This window comes from Schistocerca serialis, chromosome 1 (genome assembly GCF_023864345.2).
Source record: "Schistocerca serialis cubense isolate TAMUIC-IGC-003099 chromosome 1, iqSchSeri2.2, whole genome shotgun sequence".
Taxonomy (NCBI): domain Eukaryota; kingdom Metazoa; phylum Arthropoda; class Insecta; order Orthoptera; family Acrididae; genus Schistocerca; species Schistocerca serialis.
This window is the reverse complement of record NC_064638.1, coordinates 271,602,999-271,624,825: the sequence shown is the minus strand read 5'-3', so window position 1 is coordinate 271,624,825 and position 21,827 is coordinate 271,602,999. Positions and strand designations below refer to the sequence as shown.

Genomic DNA, 21,827 nt, shown 5'->3' with positions numbered 1-21,827 from the left:
GTGATGCAGCGTCAAGGGTAACCGCAGCCGTGGTCTCCGAGCTGATAGTCCATGCTGCTACAAACGTCGTCGAACTGTTCGTGCACATGGTTGTTGTCTTGCAAACGTCCCCATCTGTTGACACAGGGATCGAGACGTGGCTGCACGATCCGTTACAGCCATGCGGATAAGATGCCTGTCGTCTCGACTGCTAGTGATACGAGGCCGTTGGGATCCAGCTTAGCGTTCCGTATTACCCTCCTGAACCCACCGATTCCATATTCTGCAATCAGTCATTGCATATCGACCAACGCGAGGAGCAATGTCGCGATACGATAAACCGCAATGGCGATAGGCTACAATCCGACCTCTATGAAAGTCGGAAACGTGGTGGTACGCATATCTCCTCCTTACACGAGGTTCAAATGGTTCAAATGGTTCTGGGCACTATGCGACTTAACTTCTGAGGTCATCAGTCGCCTAGAACTTAGAACTAATTAAACCTAACTAACCTAAGGACATCACACACATCCATGCCCGAGGCAGGATTCGAACCTCCGACCGTAGCGGTCACGTGGTTCCAGACTGAAGCGTCTTAACCGCACGGCCACACCGGCCGGCGCCCTTATACGAGGCATCACAACAACGTTTCACCAGGCAACGCCGGTCAACTGCTGTTTGTGTATGAGAAATCGGTTGGGAACTTTCCTCATGTCAGCACGTTGTAGATGTCGCCACCGGCGCCAACCTTGTGTGAATACTCTGAAAAGCTAATCATTTGCATATCACAGCATCTTCTTCCTGTCGGTTAAATTTCGCGTCTGTAGCACGTCATCTTCGTGGTGTAGCAATTTTAATGGCCAGTAGTGTATATAAAAATGTAAATTAGTTTCACTTTATTCAACATGTAAACGTCACTACAGATATTAAGATTGAGGTTATTAACACGATCGATATGCCTGCCATCACTGACGATGATGTGGCGCAGACGAATAGCGAAATTCCGCATGACCCGCTGAAGTGTCGGAATACCGATGCTGTCGATGGCCTTCTGAATGGCTGTTTTGAGCTCACGATTGGTTTTGGGGTTATTGCTGAACACCTTGTCTTTAAATATAGCCCCACAAAAAAGGGTCGCATGTGTTCAGGCCCGGAGGATAGGGCGGCCAGTCGATTCCGATGCCAGTGTCCTCTGGGAACCCCAGAGGCAGAATGCGGTTCCCAAAGCGCTCCTCCACGACATCAAACACTGTCCTGCTTCGATGGTGTCGAGCTCCGTCTTTCATGAACGAAATCTCGTCGAAACCAGGGTCACTTTGGATAATGGGGATGAAATCATGTTCCAAAACTTTGGCGTACCGTTCGGTAGTCACCGTGACATAAGGAATATCGCACCGATTATTCCGTGACTGGACACTGTACACCACAGTCACCTGTTGAGGGTGAAGAGACTTCTAGATCGCGGAATGCGGATTCTCAGTCCCCCAAATGCGCCAATTTTCCTTATTGACGAAATCATCCAAATGAAAATGGGCTTCGTCTCCAAACCAAACCATATAGCACGTACTAATTCCCATCTTGCCCCTTCAGCCAACCGTGGAGTATGAACTTCCTAACGCAAACCGTTCAGAAGTCACGACGATTTTACTTCATATACTTCAATAATTGTCACCCTGTATTGACTTTTGATGTAAGCACAGTTTCCCGCTCAAACATAAAAAAATCTACATAATCACTGTTATTATTTTGCACCTAGTAGAACATTTTTCGTAATGGCCAAAGACAAGAGTTTCCTGTTATTATTGATAAAAGCGAAAATTGTGTGTGAGCAACAGAAACATTGTTTATGTAAGTTCGATGAAGTTCTGAAGCGATTTGATATATAGTCGTCTTCGTCGTGTTTTTATCTTCTCGTCGGGGAAATTTATTTTTCTTGCGCTATATCTGCATAGCTTCCTTTATTTTCATTACAAATGCCTGTGTTCCACCTTACAAATTTACAATTTTCGAACAAAACCTGAATTAAACATTGAAAATTTCAATTTTGCTAATTGCTATTTGTTTTTAAGCAACAGACATGAGGATAATAATGTAGAAGAAAAACGTCCCTTAGGTTACCCGACCCTTTATAAATGGTTCAAATGGCTCTGAGCACTATGGGACTTAATTTCTGATATCATCAGTCCCCTAGAACTTAGAACTACTTAAACCTGACTAACCTAAGGACATCATACACATCCATGCCCGAGGCAGGACTCGAACGTGCGACCGTAGCGGTCACGCGGTTCCAGACTGAAGCGCCTACAACCGCTCGGCTACTACGGCCGGCTGATTAACAGATCTTCAAGTACCTCTGGGAAAAGAAAGTAATAACAAATAGATCATAGAACTTAATAAATCTTTAGAAAGACACACACAAAAGCAGAAGAATCAGCACAAAAAGATATTTTTCAGAAGGGAAATGTTAAACTTAGAAGGATTCCTGGGCAAATGTAGTAAGAGAACTGTGTAAAGAGGTCTGAAAAAAAGGAAAAAAAGTGACATAGTGAACAGATGAGAGAATGTTGGAGGAAAAGAAAAGAGCAAATGACAAGGATCTCAAAATGTAGCGTGGTATCTACTCGGGATTACGGATTGAAGAAAAGTTTCCGTGACTCAGCGGTAAGTGCCAGACAACAAATCGTAAGGTAGCTAGCTCTCGATACCCGATAGGTCCTAGGATTTATTTTGATCACTTATCGCTGTCTTCATCTCTGATTTGTTAACGTGAATAATCCAAGCAGCACTGTGGATTGCTGTCCGTGTTAAGCTGTAGTTCTCGTATAACAGTATGGGTTAGTTTATTCAAAGGTCAGAGGAAGAAAAGGTTATACAATCTACATTAGCACCATACCCAGTAAACCACTGTGGCGTTCAAGACAACAGACGGTTTCGTATGTTTGTAAGAAAATAATAATAATTCCCGTGGAGGCCCGGGAAAAGAATATGGTTCCGGTATGTTCTGCCAGTCGTAAAAGGCGACGAAAACAACAAACTACTAACAGGGCTAACCCCCCTTTTAGTGTGATTAGTTGGTTCAGGACAGAACTAAAGAAGCCTCGGACAAGCGCCGTCATGGTCGGGGACGACGCTTGAACCCTATGCCCGCCCACAATGGTAACGACACTGCTAGCCAACTGGAAAATGATTCAAATCCAAATAGAGGTGTTTTGCAGGATATGCTTCCTGCAACCACCCTAGAAGGAAAACAAAGACAGAGGATGAGATGGTCAGATGAAGTTAATCGACACCTCACGTTCTGTTATTACCAAGCAACAAACCTAGGAACCAACAGAACTGGATACAGATCACAAGTATGCACAACATTTATTACCAGATACCCAGAATTAAAATTTTTAACAGAACAACGACTAGCTGATCAGATTCGTGTAATAATCAAAAATAACAGGATACCCCAGTCAGAATTAGAAAACATCAAACAACAAGTACAACAAATACTGGAACAAAATAATGTGCAATCAGAAGAAGAAGAAAATACAGTAATGGACTCAAACATCCCAGAGCAAACAAACAAAGAACAACACGCATCAATTAAACAGTCAGAGGAAAACGAAATCGTAAGACAGCCACCAGAACAAGCTCAAATAGAACACGAAGTGACACACATGTTAGATATAGAAGAAAAATTTCAGCTGACATATATAGAATACAAAGACACAAATGCAGACATTAGACCATTCTTGCATAGACCGCCAAATAACCCACAAGTCGAAACAACAATATCAACGAAATCAAACATGAAAGGAATCCAACAGAGACCTTTCAAACTATCAACACAATCATACACAACAAAATAAATGAAAACACAACTATGGAAGAGTTACAACTACTGGTTTATATAGAAGCACTCACTACACTAAATATACACACTAGGCAGAGATCAGAACCAACCAACACACAGAAGAAACCCACAAAACCAGCATGGCAACACAGGCTACAGATCAGAATAGAAAAACTGAGAAAAGACATCGGACAGCTAACACAATTTATAAGAAATGAAATGTCAGAAAAAAAACGAAAAAGGTTAGGTAAAATCTCACAACAAGAAGTGATAGAGCAATTAGATGAAAAGAAGCAGAAATTACAAGCATTGGCCAAACGACTTAGAAGATACAAAAAAAGTGAAAATAGAAGGAAACAAAACCAAACATTCAGCACAAACCAAAAAAATTTTACCACACAATAGATAATACACACATTAAAATAAACAATCCACCAAACATAACAGACATGGAACACTTCTGGAGCAACATATGGTCAAACCCGGTACAACATAACAGGCATGCACGGTGGATACAAGCAGAAACAGATACATACAAGATGATACCACAAATGCCTGAAGTGATAATTTTGCAACATGAAGTCACCCAAGCAATTAATTCTACTCACAATTGGAAAGCCCCTGGAAAAGATAAAATAGCAAATTTCTGGCTAAAGAAATTCACCTCAACACATCCACATCTAACTAAATTATTTAACAGTTACATTGCAGACCCATACACATTCCCTGATACACCTACACATGGAATAACTTATCTGAAACCTAAAGATCAAGCAGACACAGCAAACCCAGCTAAATATCGCCCCATAACATGCCTACCAACAATATACAAAATATTAACTTCAGTCATTACACAGAAATTAATGACACATACAACACAGAACAAAATTATAAATGAAGAACAAAAAGGCTGTTGCAAAGGAGCACGAAGATGTAAAGAGCAACATAATAGATGCAGAGGTGACATATCAAGCTAAAACTAAACAAAGGTCGCTACACTATGCATACACTGATTACCAAAAAGCTTTTGATAGTGTACTACAAATATTGGAAATATACAAAGTAGATCCTAAATTGATACAGTTCCTAAACATAGTAATGAAAAATTGGAAAACCACACTTAATATCCAAACAAATTCAAATAATATCACATCACAGCCATTACAGATTAAGCGTGGAATATACCAAGGAGACTCATTAAGTCGTTTCTGGTTCTGCCTTGCTCTGAACCCACTATCCAACATGCTAAATAATACAAATTATAGATACAATATTACTGGAACATACCCACACAAAATCACACATCTGCTATACATGGATGATCTAAAACTACTGGCAGCAACAAATCAACAACTCAACCAATTACTAAAGATAACAGAAGTATTCAGCAATGATATAAATATGGCTTTTGGAACAGACAAATGTAAGAAAAATAGCATAGTCAAGGGAAAACACACTAAACAAGAAGATTACAAATTGGATAACCACAGCGACTGCATAGAAGCGATGGAAAAAACAGATGCCTATAAATATCTAGGATACAGACAAAAAATAGGAATAGATAATACAAATATTAAAGAAGAACTAAAAGAAAAATATAAACGAAGATTAACAAAAATACTGAAAACAGAATTGACAGCAAGAAACAAGACAAAAGCTATAAATACTTATGCTATACCAATATTGACCTACTCATTTGGAGTAGTGAAATGGAGTAACACAGACCTAGAAGCACTCAATACACTTACACGATCACAATGCCACAAATATAGAATACATCACATACATTCAGCAACAGAAAGATTCACATTAAGCAGAAAGGAAGGAGGAAGGGGATTTATCGACATAAAAAACCTACATTATGGACAGGTAGACAATTTAAGAAAATTCTTTATAGAACGAGCAGAAATTAGCAAAATACACAAAGCAATCACTCATATAAATACATCGGCTACACCACTGCAATTTCATAACCACTTCTACAACCTTTTAGATCACATAACATCAACAGATACGAAGAAACTAAATTGGAAAAAGAAAACACTACATGGCAAGCACCCGTATCATCTAACACAGCCACACATCGATCAAGACGCATCCAACACATGGCTAAGAAAAGGCAATATATACAGTGAGACGGAAGGATTCATGATTGCAATACAGGATCAAACAATAAACACCAGATATTACAGCAAGCATATTATAAAAGATCCCAATACCACAACAGATAAATGCAGACTTTGCAAACAACAAATAGAAACAGTAGATCACATCACAAGCGGATGTACAATACTAACAAATACAGAATACCCCAGAAGACATGACAATGTAGCAAAAATAATACATCAACAGCTTGCCTTACAACATAAACTTATAAAACAACATGTTCCCACATACAAGTATGCACCACAAAATGTACTGGAGAACGATGAATACAAATTATACTGGAACAGAACCATTATAACAGATAAAACAACACCACATAACAAACCCGACATCATACTTACCAATAAAAAGAAGAAATTAACACAACTAATCGAAATATCCATACCCAATACAACAAATATACAAAAGAAAACAGGAGAAAAACTTGAAAAATACATCCAACTGGCTGAGGAAGCCAAGGACATGTGGCATCAGGATAAAGTTGACATTATACCAATTATACTATCAACTACAGGAGTCATACCACACAATATCCACCAGTACATCAATGCAATACAGCTACATCCAAACTTATATATACAACTACAGAAATCTATAATTATTGACACTTGTTCAATTACCCGGAAGTTCCCAAATGCAATGTAACATATACCGTACAGTTAAAAGGAAGTCACGCTTGATCAAGGTCCGCGTCACCTTCCATTTTTAACCAGACATAACGTCTGAGACAAGAAAGAAATAATAATAATGCTTCGTAATATTGAAATGCAGGGAGTCCTGTTGTTCTACTATTGAGATATATAACTCGTATGCTGAGTGCCAATGACAAGAAAATTTATTACTGCGAAGCTATGATAACACACGATTTAATTCTATTCATATTCGTTTCAAAGGACTTGTCTGTCTGATTACACGACTGAATGACAGAAATTGCAGTGACAAAGAATCACCTTTTTTATAGCGAAAGCTTTAGGCCAGTGGTCGGCAAACCGCGTCCCACATACCACGTGCGATTCTTTAGCCCACTGACTGTGGCTCTTCCATAAGATACTGGCGCGCTCGTACAGTGCGACTGAAACTTCGTGGTCCATGCGCAGAAGTGGGTTTTCGACCTGAGAGAGTCGATTTTAAAGAAACGGCGTTAGATGGGGTTGTAGGTGAAATTTACATTTTCTCTCGCAACTCAGGCCGTGTATACTCGCTACCACCTGTACCGATTTTGTTGCTTGTGACAGTGTCTTGGAAAGTGGGGATGAATAATGCTTGGAGTCAGAGACGTGCTAAAGTTCATACTTGAAGCAGTGCAAAGAAATTGCAGTTGAAACTGTTTCTCGAGAAGTATGCAAGCAGCGTGGTATCCGTCGAAAGAAGACTATAGAGTTTGCTTTTCTTTTTGTATTCGGGTCTGGGTATTCATGTGCGCAATCCTTTTCTAGCATGAACCTTGTCAATAGTAAACGGAAAAGTAATGTTATTGCTGAGAACCTGGAATCGTGTCTAAAAAACACATACAGATGTGACTTATTGAAAGTATCCAAGAAGATGACATGGTCGACATTAGTGTTTGTCTGTCTTTGTCATGATTTAATTTTACGGATAAATTACAGTTTAATTTTATCAATAAAAAATGTAGTTACGATGTATGACATCGAGTTTTATACAACATACCTACAGTTTAACTAACACTTAAAACATAAGAGTTTATTTCGTTGATAAAATAAGGAATGTTGTAGAATGAAAGAAGATGTAGTATCGAGTATCGAGAACGGAATGTTGAGATGGTGTGGATATATAGAGACGATGGACAAAGGAAGATAGACGAATAAAAGTAACGAAGATGAAAGTGGATGGGAGAAAGTTGGAAGGGGTCGACCTCAGTGAACACACCACAGTCAGATTGAGAATGATTTTAGCAAATGTCAGCAAAGAAGTATCTTAATGAAGTTAAGAAAAATTGCACCTAAGTATATATTTCAAGTTTAAAAAAAATTTCAGTCTTTGTAATGTTGATATTTGGCTACGTTGGTTCAAATGGCTCTGAGCACTATGGGACTCAACTGCTGAGGTCATTAGTCCCCTAGAACTTAGAACTAGTTAAACCTAACTAACCTAAGGACATCACAAACATCCATGACCGAGGCAGGATTCGAACCTGCGACCGTAGCGGTCTTGCAGTTCCAGACTGCAGCGCCTTTAACCGCACGGCCACTTCGGCCGGCAGGCTACGTTGGCTAATGAGTTAGCTGACCAGTGCATTAGGCGAAGCCTATCTTCCACGGTCAACACCCATTGCTACACTACATTAGTCAACTGATTTTTTCCCTTGTTCTTCAGCTAATTTTAGATTATACAATTTTATTCGTTGTAGTCTTTCAGTGCTCTGTCAAATTCTTATCGCAGTATCGTGTCTCCCATCTGATCTTCACTGACGGCCTCTTCCATTTCTATAATATTTCCCTCAAATACATCTCCCTTGCATAGTCATCCTTCCACCTTTCAGCTTTCCCTTCTTTGCTTAGAACTGGGTTACTCCCAGGGATGGTTACTCCCAGGGATTTTACAGTAGTTACTACTTCCAGTGATTTGCCGCCAATGGCGCAATGGAACAGTACTGGATTTCTGCGCCTGTCGTTCTTTAAACAATACTACAGCCTGGTGCAACGGAATATTGTGAGAAATTGCTACAGGAAACATAAATGCACTTCCTGGCATATAATAACTGTGTGGCACATTGCTGCGTCCGAAACGTTATTTATGCTTTTCACAGCAACGTCCTACCATCACACTTTAATTTAATTTCTGAGAATATCTCTTATGACCAGTGTTATTATATCAAAACATCTTTAAGAGATAGTACACCTTCCAGTTGTCTGACAGTAGTTATTTCCTTGAAGTCGGTGTGAGTGTGAACTATGCGTTTTCAGTATTACGAAAGTCTTGTATTACTGCGTGTGTCTATCGAAACATAAGAACACTAATAATAATACTTTTCAAATCGTTGATGTCATATTTCTGATACATTTTCTATCGCTCGGCATGCTGTATTGAGAGATATGTCTCATCTCACCCTTTGATTCTGAACTACGATCTGGGACCGGACATTGTTCAGTGAATGGCTACGTGCAAAAGTGTGGCTGAAATGCGTCGTTCCTCATTATTTCAGCTATGGTTTTCCACTGCAGACAACTTCGGACCCGATTAATGGACTTCATCGTTACCGTTGTGCAGGTTGAAAACAATAAAATTATTATTAGGGAAGCATGGGTAAAAAGTTACAATAATGATGGAGGAGTAAGATAAAATGTTTCAGAAAATTGCCTTTCGAACACAAGTAAACGTAGGTAACAGAATTATACAAGAAACTACTTCATTCAGCACCAAAAACGTACATTACGACACCGTGGGATATAAAGCTTAGGAATAAAAGAAACACAATAGTAACAGGAACGAGTATCAAATGTACTGTGTATGTTTCAACAAAGGACAAAAATCGAGCAATAGTTACTGAGTATAAGCTAAACAATACCTATGACGATGCTGCAAAAGTTGATATAATTTTTGCGAATACTTCAGAAGACCTAAGACAGGCGGTAAAATGAAGAAGGCATACCAGTCCGCAAGTCTTCGGCACATCTACCACAATTAGTAGTATATTTAAAGATTATTCATGAGTTGGTACTATTGTGTATCTAAATTACTCTCCAAAGTTTTTGGAAGATAATAAATGTGTACTGGGTTGGAAACGTTATCTTCGCTTTATGATTGTAACGCTCTACCATTCTGAAAGTAACTTCCATCACATTTTCTATTAATTTTTCTGATGGAGTGACCCATTAACGCGGAACTGTTTCCAACCTTTATCTTAGAGTCCTAGACGGATGATGATGGCGGATGATTCTAAGCACGGTATTTTTAAATTTTAGCTATGTCTACAGTTATATAGTGTTAAGAGATCGTATAATTATAAGTTATTTTCTTCTTTGAGGAGGCTGATCAGTGTTCCACGGAAAAAAGTGTCTCGAAAGAAGCCGAGGAAAGCCGCGTGGGCCCACGTGGAAGTGACAAAGGCTTCACGGTGGAGAAAGTGACAGCCACGCCAAGAAACAAAGAGCTTACGTAACGAGATTAATGTTACAATCTTGTTGCAGTGAGCAGCTGGCAAAACTTGAACTTTCTACGAAGATTCTAGGAACTGTGTTATACCTTTAACTGAAAAGTGATGGAAGTTGCTAGAATTACTGATGTGCGTCAGTAGCAGTACTGATATTACGACGGCCTGCTGAAAAGTAATGCCTCCGAATTTTTTATTCTCTTCTCAATACTGGCTGAGGTATCACATGTCATGCACATTACTCGGCTGACTTTCCCGTGCGGTCGCTGACGTTTGCCACTAGAGAGCTCCGAATTGTAGTATGTAACTTAGCGGTGTATAAAGCAACTATGTCATTCTGTAAGAAAGTATAAGTACGAATTCGAAGAGTTCGTCCTTCAGCGTGAGAATGGGAGACCAACATGAGTGCTACGATTCTGTCGTTGCGTGAGAAACTAAAAGTACGAATTCAAAGAGTTCCTCTACACATGGAGCACCATTGCCTTCAACATGATAATGCCTGACCAACACGAGCGCTGCGACGGCCAGCCGCAACAATCCAAAAGCCCTGGTTTCACTGTCATCTATCATCTGCATACAGTTGGCCCCATCCGATTTTCATCTGTTTCCAAACCTTAAAGAATACCTTCGAGGATTTCACTTTGGTAGTGATGAAACGGTATAAACAAATGCGAGGTTATGGCTCTGTCAACAAAGCGAACATTCTACAGTGACGTATCAACAAACGTCTCCCGTTGCAAGAAATGTATTCGTTCGCAGGGTGACTATTGAGAAATAAATGTGTACGAGAGGCAATGCTTTATAAAAACGTGACTTCTTGAGGACACATTACGTCGTAGTGACGTCGTTTCAGTGACATAGAAATGACGTACAACGCTGTTTCCATTGGTTGCGTGACAGGAGTACGTAGTTAAAATTATACAATCTCTAAAAACAAACAAAAAAGAGATACAATTTTTAAATATAAATTTGACGCAGAATATGGACACGACTACCAACATTTAATATTTACAAGAAAACGGTTTTTTTGTAAGTAATTGACTAAAACCAGTGACAAATGGCCACTCGTTACAGGCCAACGATGTTTAGACGCCCACGCATAATGATCAGGACAGTAGGTAAGAGAAGTTACACAGAAGGGTGTTGACTATAGTTCTTCCCGAAAGGAAGGACGGAAAATAATTCTAGCACAATATGTACTCTCTGTCACAGTCCATAAAATGTCTTCGGAGTACAAAAGTAGACTTAATGGTAAGAAATTCCAACAGCAGCAGATAAATGCTTCCAATCGATACTGCCTCGAAAAATCTTAAATTGGACCATTCCAAGTGAAATGAAAAACATCTTTGAGAACACAATGAAAATGGTGATAACTTATAAATACAGCTCTTTTACACTAACACATCTGTGTGGACAGAAAAGAATAAATTAGCTTCGTTTAATTGAAACTTGAAATCGTTAGAAACGTTGACTTTTTCCTATTGCTTCACACTTTTTCTGTCAGATAACGGGAGTTTTATCTCTGGTGATGTATACGCATGCCACAAAACGTCAAATTTCTCCCTCTCCTGGATACGATATGGTTAGATAATCATCGTCCAAATTTCGTATGCCCCTTCATAAATGTCAAAATGAGATATTTCATAAGTCAGAGTACAAGGGCGTGTATCTCCAACAAGACAGTCTCGAATAAAATAGTGTGTCGCTCATACCGACCTCCTGGTTGATTATTACTAGCTTATTTTTAAGTAGAAGTTCAAGCGAACTATGAGTAGTTAAGTTTTTGCGGGCTCTTGCATGACATACTGCTACAGATAGCCTAGTAACTCAGTCTGTTGCGGTGTATGCTTCCTAATAGCAAGGTGGACGTTTCTAGTCCCTATTGAACAGAGCATGTTTCTCAGGCATTTACCGAGCATTTTACTTCCACCAATGTCGTACATATATGACACATACTAAGAAGTACTGCTGTTCACATTAAAGTTGCAAATAGCTTAGTGTCCAGGTTTTCAGGTTTGAGTAGGACATAATCCTACCACTTTCACTCGACCCATATCTTTCTTTTTAATGTAAAACGCAGGTAGACAAATATTTAATCTGAATACTTCCGGTAATGACAGAGTTTTGTTTCATGGTTGCAATAAAGTACCCAATAGCTGAGAAGTTTCTCTGAGGCGCAAGCTATGTAATAACAAATTTACGCCAGCGCTTAAAAAGACTAATTTAGAAAGCAGATGGTAAACGGCATTTTCATCTATGATGTTTATCTTGCCTACTGCAGTTTCCTTATAACATCTATTCCAACATCCCAATTCCACCCACAAAGACTTCTGAAGCACACTACGGACATTGGCTGATCCTTCGTAAAAGAGAAGTTGAAGTTGACATCTATAGGTGGAGTTATTCCACAGGAGTGGATAAATTCACAGATCCGAATGTTTTGGTTTGGTCCTATCATCCTTATCAGCAATATAAACTCAGCTCTCACTCTGAAGAAAGGGTGTAATCTGTGGAACAGTATATAGGATATACTGAAGTCTCAAGGAACAAAATAGGCTTCTGATGAAAGTAAGGTGTGAAGTTCTTGCACTGTCCCTCATGTCTGCATACTAATGCTATAACATGATCTACCTACCGCTGTGTACCATAGGGCATTCCGCTCTTACTCTGCTTGGATTCAATAATATCTGACAAAACCAATTGGTTATATATGTTTGACATTGCGTCAATCGTTAGAGGCGATTTGACGCAATATCACTATGTGACTTTGATGTTATGCAAAGTATGTACATATAATAGTGTTATAAGGTGCGTTCAAATGTTGCAGTAGTGTACAGAGCGCTTACATGAAATCGTATATGCATGAGCCACCTTCACTGAAGATGTTTGTTTTTGTAACTTTCAGATCCGATGATGACGTAGATCTGTCGGAACCGTTAGTAGTAATAAAAAGAGTTACTAGCGATCTTGGCAAACTTCAGTCTTAAAGAACAATAAAATAATTTTGTACCTTCCTGTAAACAATCGTTGAAGAGAAAATATTGATGTGCTTTAGGTGGTTGGGGCCATCAGTGTAATAAGGAACGTTGGTGTCAGCGGCCTGATATTAGACTAGAGAACGTTCATTGGGTCGGCCCGATGGGAACTTTGTGGCCCGTCTCGCCTACTTTCTATGAACTGGGTTCACTCGAGGACGTATGACAGGTAACGGTGCTCCTTCGATATGACGTGTTTCGTAATTAATGGCACTGATTTGCATCTGACTGAGCTGTTACAACCAAGAGAGATTGTGGAATTATATAAGAATTTTATGTAAAAGTTACAACAGGTATCACAACAGTTTGTCATTTGGTTAACGAATCACGCTAACGAATAATTTCTTACTAGTTTTTTCTAAAATGAGGCCGGCCGCTGTGGCCGAGCGGTTCTAGACGCTTCAGTCCGGAACCGCACTGCTGCTGCGGTCGCAGGTTCGAATCCTGCCTCGGGCATGGATGTGTGTGATGTCCTTAGGTTAGTTAGGTTTAAGTAGTTCTAAGTGTAGGGGACTGATGATCTCAGATGTTAAGTCCCAAAGTGCTCAGAGCCATTTGAACCATTTTTTTCCTAAAATGATAAAGGCACTGTTCATACATCCATGCCTGTACACTTATTTTTTACTGCTACGGTTAACTAAACATTATGATAATTTCTTTACGAAAGTATACGAATATAATATTATACTAGCAACAAAAAAGAATGAACTGTTTGGTACACCCTACCAAACAACGAAGGCGGGTATGGCATGTGGTCTTCTAAACTTATAATCCACAAGACTAGCTCTGACCTGAGGACATATTTCTTCCCAGACTGTGTCCAAGTTCCTTATTAACTCAATTCACGATGAGTACTTCCTTATACTGTTTCCATTCCACAATATAGACCCCAAATTTTCTACTCGACAGTTTACTCATTGTTGATCAGTTGTTTATAACTGACAGGGTGCACCCCAAAGCAGTCATTATTGGTTTTTACGTGCTCTATATTTGGGATCATTATTTACTGGAGTGAAAACCTCCTTTCAATTCCAAGTTTCTGTACACTTCCTAATAAATTATTTCAAAAAATCTTTATTTTAATTGTCTGTATTTAGAATTTTAACAATAACGGCTAGTTCTTCAATGTATGCGTGGATACATAGGCCCAAAACATGACACTTTCTCCTCTACGTTTCATTGTGTGCACAATTTCTTCGGTTTCCCTTCGTTCTTGTGTTTCTGTCAACCAATTGGCGCTAGTCAGAACCAAATATAGTGTATTTGATTTCCCAGCGAAGTGCTAATTTTTCCAAAGTTTACTCTATTTTTTTATGCAGATATGGGAGAGTTCTAACTGGAGTTTCCCGTTTCTCTCACTCCTGGCTTCTTTCTCGGTGTGTTACTCTAATATCCAGCATCGTCTATTCTTTCTAATGGTCTTTTCGTGACATCTCACAAACATTCTTCAGAAGCTTTTCCGCACTTCTCCTTGTGACGTAGCGGGCATTCCTCGCTGTAAGAGTCTTCAGTGGTCTCGCACGAGGCTCTTCGTCTATCGACCTTTCTTAAAGTTCTTTGGAATGGCTGGTACTGCATTGCAGTGTGAGGTAACTGCAGTTTGATTCCAATGTCTGTGTTGCCACAATCAATGTTAAATGTTTAGTTATTTCATGTCTGATTTCATGCCTAGAAGACTAAAGGTGACAATAGACTCAAATGGCCACTATTCGAAACGTTGGACTAGAGAAAAACAGGAAAATTCATGCAGGTCGAACACTTTTTTTGTATACATATTTTGTTTCCTCTTCGTCATTTCATTTCGCATTGAAAATAATTTAATTAGGATTGCTACTTACAGCTTACACTAGTTTGTTCTTTTAAAGAAATTATTTGAATTTTAAGTTCAAATTAAGAAAAATAAAAGTGGAGAAGCATGTGTGTATCAATGCCTTTCGACCACTGCAGCTCCAAATCACAATAAGAGGTTGTTTAACTCCAGTAACCTGATGTTCTTTGCAGTTAGAGTTAATTACACATACAAATAACTGCGCAAACAAACTAACAATTGAACAACGCAATTTAGATGATATTGCGGTGCCTGGAGATAACTTGTTTTCTTTGAGAACTCTAACAATAAACCACAGAATAATGTACAATATGAAAACTATTGTTGGCATCACGCGTAAGAAAGAGGAACTAGCAATCTGACAGCACATTTAACCGATAATTTGTGACACGAGAATCGCTTATTCCTAGTATTAGACTTTTTGATGTTTCTTATTATTCACTAAGCGGTTCTGCCTCTTTGGCCATTATCGGTTGACATCATACGGATGCTGTACATGTGACGTCCTTCATACGATGACGCAGAATTCTGTCATAGTTTTACAAGTATTTCCTTTTTTGTCTCTCTATTAAAATAATTCTCATTTATGATTGTGTTAGACATCTAGACAATTACAACAATGAAATTAGCTTTTTTTATGTAACACTGCATGTTGTATTTAACTTCATTTAAAGTCAGTTTAACAGTTTTAAATGCCATAATTTTTGCTTCAGCTAAAGCTCTGTCTATCTCATATTGTTTTATTTGGAATTATGAAGGCAAGCTTTCGGTTCATGATTGCCTAAGAAAACGGAAACTGGTTAGTGAATAAATAAAAGTTGTTTCAAAACATCATGAAAGTATTTCTTTTTTTCAATCATTGTCATAATCTGCCATGTAACAATAACTCAAGCTATTCTACATGTTCTTGAAATTGATATAGCGCTGTACATTTAATAGATTGCATCTTAAATTGAAAATAATCAGGTTGTAGATGTATTATTTCCAAAAACACATGAGAATCCTATTAAAACCTAAAAAAACTATGAATTATAACAATTTTGCATGCGTGAATGTCTGCTGTCTATATTGAAATTTAGAATTTTCCTTATTTTCTTATATCATATGCACACGCATTACAGGCTGCCCACTAACTGTGAAACAAGTATGTAAACATGTGCAAATCAGACACGTATTCCAGTTCCACATTTTGAAAACAATCATCACTGCAAAGTAAGCTAACTGATGAAAATTTCCAAGGATTAGAGTTTTTATTAGAATGAAATTATGGGCGCAAACCTATTCATACAGTCTGTTCAATTCAGATAGAGGTAATTTTAGTTTGTATACAGTTTCCAGAAACTGTCACACACGAAACATATGCCTACTGATTCTGTCACAATAAATGGATCTTGAGCTCTTTCTGTAAATGAGGATGCAGCATATCTTATATTAAAAAAGCCCAGAAAATTTTAGAACATACATTTGAATGTAATGACTATGCCATGACTATTGGGAATACTTCGGCTTCTAAAGTGTTCAGAACCAACTAAAATGACACGGACGACGATCTTGGCCGGCCATTCATTCAGTTCTTATTTTGTGGGAGAATGACCTTTTATTTTAAGATGACATGTAAATGTATTCGATTCAGGTAACGAGGTCACTGATCGGAGGTGTGTACCCATAGATGATGGTATGCAATGAAAATTGTGGAATATAAAATATCCTGAGGAACTTCCGCATTTCTGATAAAGACAGTAAATGGGAAACATACTAGGTTTTAAAATGATCTGCGTAAATGTGCTGCACCTCTGAGCAGCACTTACAGACTTATTTCATGGCTGCAGTTATTTAAGCAATAACATTAGTATTAATACGAATGCGTTCCATATGTTAAGCGTTCTCAACTATTTTAACCCAGGGAAACAACGGCATTGTAATACAGATATTTCTAACAGCGTAAAACTGCTAGTGTACTTAGCTGACAACTTAAAAAATCTACTGTGTGTGATGAAAATGATCGTGTAATTAGAGGGACATGTTGTATAATCAGCTGGTGAAGAAAGTCCGTTTTACATGACAGAATTATTGATATGCTACCACATAGAGAACAGTGCTGCTGACAGAATCCATGTGTCGCTTCCTCAAGCAATCCACCGAAATTGCTTTAGTTTTGTATTACTGTGGCAGAGAAGTAACAAACATGAATCTGGTCCACGACGGAAACAAAAAAAAAAATGTTCACCAGATAGTTATCTACAAAATATTTCTTTTATCGTCGAAAATTTAGGAGAATAATGTGTTACTAGGAAAGACAGATTCGTGTATTAGTTTTCAATAGCCTACAGTAGATTGATGAAGTAATATACGAACTTAAACTTCTAAAAAGTTTTGGATAAAACTGTTCATACAAACTTGCTTAAACCATTACGCTGCTGACGTTCTTTGGTTTGTACCCTTTTCTTTTACCCTATCCCATTGCTCAAAAGCAATACCTTATGTGAGGTATTTACGCGGAGATCATACCATTCCATATCATGTACCAACAACAATTCTCTACATTCTCCTTTTGCATTGTTTTACCTGCATTAAAAAATCACTGTCAGTTATTACCCTTAAATGCGAACAGAGTAAGTGGTTGGGTGTAGAATCTCCTTAATTGTTGTTTAAATCTAAACGCGGTCTCTTAATCTTAGGGACATGAGATTCGTAATGGATTTTGGCTACCACTGCTATGGAATTTTGAAGAGAAAATAGCTTTTTTATGTCTGAATGTTGTGGTAATGGTTTTCTGTTGTGCTCTAAAATAAGTAGCACACATGCGACAGAGTTCATGTTGTTACATATGATGTAAGCGCTATTTAATGCCGTCTTTTATTAATTTGCTCAGGAAATTCGGGTAGTTTAAGTAAGTTTTTAGCAAGTAATTAACTTTTCTTTTAACGGAACTGGAAGATATGAGAGACAGTATTTTCATTTCTTCCTCTTCAGGGAATTTTATGTTATGTTTTCTGTTTCAGAAGTGTTTTCTACGAAAGTGTACGTTTGCGAATAGCGAGTTCACTGCATTTAATTGTAAGTACAAGTATCGCTCGTCGACGATCTCTTTCTTTTCAGTTACTTATTTACGATATATGAGCTTCAGGTAGAAAATCAGTTACGTTTGATTACTGATCAAGAGACGTAAATCGATGTACATAGGGCAAGTATTAATATTAACAACAAAGCATCGTTTAACGCTTAGAGCTGAATATTTCATTATGTTAAGTAAGACAAGGGTAATGATTTTACCGTTACATCTCATAATTTTTATGCAAAATGGCTGCCTTTCACTTTCATGCTGTCACACAGTACTTAAGGAGCAGCACTTATGTTGTTTTATCCTCGGTTAAATCAAAGGAAGTGTGTGCTCGGGTTAGAAGGAGCTGTCACAGTGTTCTTTATGCAGTATACCTGACTCTGGTTCTCCATTCTACAATGTTAGTAGAGCGACATGGCGAAGTGCTTGAGAAAATAGAGTCGTATTCTGAACAGTGGAATAAAATTCCGACCAGGTCAACATGGAATAGGTTTTCCGCTGTCGTTCTAAATTAAGGCAGACACTAGGCGATTCCATTAACAACATGGCGCCGGCAGCTTACGTGTTTTCCTTATGCCAGGCAGGAAGCTAAGGAAGAAGCAAAAAATGAGGGAAATAAGATGTAAAGCGTCGAAAGACATAGCTTAGTGCTTGGAGAGTGAGTGGCAAAAACATGTTGTAATGAATGAGCTTCTTCTGACAGAAAACATGGCCGAGTGGACGGTGCTGATGACCTTTCTTGGTGAATAAGATGTGCAGAATTTTCCAACATAACAGGGAACGTTCGAGATGTTCGTGGGGCTTAGTACGGTAGACCTTAAGTCACAATTCAGTCCCAAACTTACGAGTTACACCATGTGTCAATCTTTCTCCAACTACCCCTATCCGACTAAATCCTGTGACCAGAGATGAAGATGGTAATCGCTTATCAAACAGATTGTCAGTTGAGGATATTGACGCATATGATGGACTTCATCTGCACTACAAGCCAGCCACCCCCGTTGTTTCTTGATAATGATGCAGACCTCAAATCTTGAAAACCAATGCTACTGCATCCACCTTAATACGTTGTCAACGAGGACGGTCCTGAAAGTCTTCGCTGACGAATAATACCTTGTGTGTAGTTCGAGGTCTTGTAGAGAACAGGCAAAATGTGCAGCAGACCTCGAAACATCCAAGATACACATGTACTATCATTTGTGATGGTACACGTATCTTAAAGCCAGGTTTCAAGTGAGAAGGATTTGACGAATAACGAACTTGACACTCACTGTAGGCTAACTCTTTTGTTACTGATATAATTACCGGGATGTAGAGTGATTTTCCGAAAATCCAGGCACCTTTATTAATAGCCTCTCATAGAAGACGATACCGGGACCCTTACTTGACCAAGAGCGGATGTAAAATTTGACAGATTTGCAGAGATGTTTCAAATATGAGGTAGATTTCGATATAGACATAAAGTCTGTTAGGTAAGATCGCAGTCGAGTTAATCAATAGAAAAATACATTTGACAACAAACAAAAACATACAGATACGTTATATACGCGCATAAGAAAACTGCAGTTACATTTAATAATACATCCAGTCACCCACAGCGTCGCTAATTGCATGGCAACTCCGAGGTATGCTTCAAACCAAGTTTTCCGCGTATTCATGCTGAAGGGAGTTCCAGATGCGTCGAATTCAGGTTGACAGCTGTTCAAAGTGAATTTTGATAGCGCTTGACCCAACTTTAAGAATTATTTTTCCGAAAAAGGGATAATAATAATTTTTTTTCCACTTTTGGAGTCACTTTACCGACTGAGCCACTTTTTTCAAAGTCATCCGCATTTTTAACCAATTTACATGTCGCTGTCCACTTCTGTATAGATGACATTGATTTCCCTGCATATTTAGACGCCGTAGTCTCGAGTCTTTGTGGTGGCTGCATAGAAACACAGCCTCAAAACGCGACGCGTAAGCTGCATTGATGTCTCTTCTTCTGTATCTCAGTCAAGAATTCAAAGGAAACTGATGCTTATGGGCGTTGCATGGACAAAGGTTCTCTCTATTGGGCTGTGAAAGAAATCTTTTAGCATCTGTATGTAACGCCGACCACGTTCTTACTTAACAGACTGTGTGTATCCTATCATCTGCGAGCTACGCCACGTGAAAGCTGCGCTGTCTGGTGGCGCAGATGGCTTCAGTCCTGTTACCAGGAGAGAGGAATCCAATGAATGTTGAGCACGATCCTCGTGTGGGCCACCCCTGTCGTCTCTCCTCAGTAATATTAACGTCAGCCTTCACGAACACAAACTCCGCCGACGTCCTTTCACTGCTTTCGACCAAGACGATGCCGGGGTCCAGAGTACCTGTGTTTTTAGAGAATTGTGGAGAATGAGGCAGAGCTCTAAATCGCAGATCACGTGGGTTCTGCCTTCCTTTGCCACGTGTCTGGAGCCCCAAATTCGTCTGCGTGTCGTTACCATTGCGGGGGGTGGTTACGGAGGCCGTCGGGTCGCGTGCGGTGTTAGTGGGGGGCGCGGGGGTGCTCCCTGGTGGTGGTTAGTAGCGGCCGGGGCCGGGACACAGTACCTGCGGAGCTCGGTGGGCGGCGGGGCGGCGCTGGTGTCGCGTGCAGGGCGCCGGTGCCCGTCCGCGGCAGACTGCCTCCTCCCGCGGCAGCGGCGCGTCGCGTCGCGGCCGGCGCCCCACCACGCTGCTAGCATTTACTGACCTACCGCTCGCCTCCCCCACCTCCCGCCGAGCCGCCGGCCAAGACTTCATCGGCCGAGTCGCGTGCCGCCCGCGCGCCGGCTTGACACCTCGTCACCACGCGACGGACGCCGGCCTCCGCTTTTTACGCGGCTCGGCGCGCAACGGTCGGGCTCGCTCGGACTGGTCGAGCCTCGGTGACGTACGCTTCTCCCAGGGGCTTGTGCGCAACATCTATCTTAAGCCACACACACCGTCACTGTAATCTTTCAAATTCTCTGCGTCCTTAACCCTTTAACAGCTAGTGACCAATGCACCGAAGGAAAAATGATCATTATACAGTAATGAAATTTCGGGAATACATTGTCTAGGCAACAAATTTAAGTGACTAATGTTGCACGATCACAGGTTAATGTAAGCGCGACATAAGTCACTGCAAATGTCAAATGATCGTATTACACTACTGACCATTAAAATTGCTACACCAAGAAGAAATGCAGATGATAAACGGGTATTCATTGGACAAATATATTATACTAGAACTGACATGTCATTACATTTTCACGCAGTTTGCGTGCATAGATCCTGAGAAATCAGCACCCACCGCAATAACGGCCTTGATAGGCCTGGGCATTGAGTCAAACAGAGCTTGGATGGCGCGTACAGGTACAGCTGCCCATGCAGCTTCAACACGATACCACAGTTCATCAAGTGTAGTTACTGGCGTACTGTGACGAGCCAGTTATTCGGCCACCATTGGCCAGACGTTTTCAAGTGCTGAGAGATCTGGAGAATGTGCTGGCCAGGGCAGCAGTCGAACATTTTCAGTATCCAGAAAGGCCCGTACAGGACCTGCAACATGCGGTCGTGCATTATCCTGCTGAAATGTAGGGTTTCGCTGGGGTCGAGTGAAGGATAGAGCCACGGGTCGTAACACATCTGACATGTAACGTCCACTGTTCAAAGTGCCGTCAATTCGAACAAGAGGTGACCGAGACGTGTAACAAGTGGCACCCTATACCATCACGCCCGGTGATACGCCAGTATGGCGATGACGAATACATGCTTCCAATGTGCGTTCACCGTGATGTCGCCAAACACTGGTGCTA

The 21,827-nt window shown here is 39.9% G+C and overlaps 1 protein-coding gene across 3 annotated transcripts in view; it reads right to left on the bottom strand.

Annotated features, from left to right (window-relative positions):
* Positions 1-20,660, bottom strand: part of LOC126467694 (uncharacterized) — a 424,429-nt gene extending 403,769 nt beyond the window's left edge. For all 3 annotated transcript variants that reach the window (XM_050096485.1, XM_050096486.1, XM_050096487.1), the window contains exon 1: positions 20,599-20,660. The gene's annotated coding sequence lies outside the window, so the exon portion shown is untranslated. The remainder of the gene's footprint in view (positions 1-20,598) is intronic.
* Positions 20,661-21,827: the final 1,167 nt, after the last annotated feature.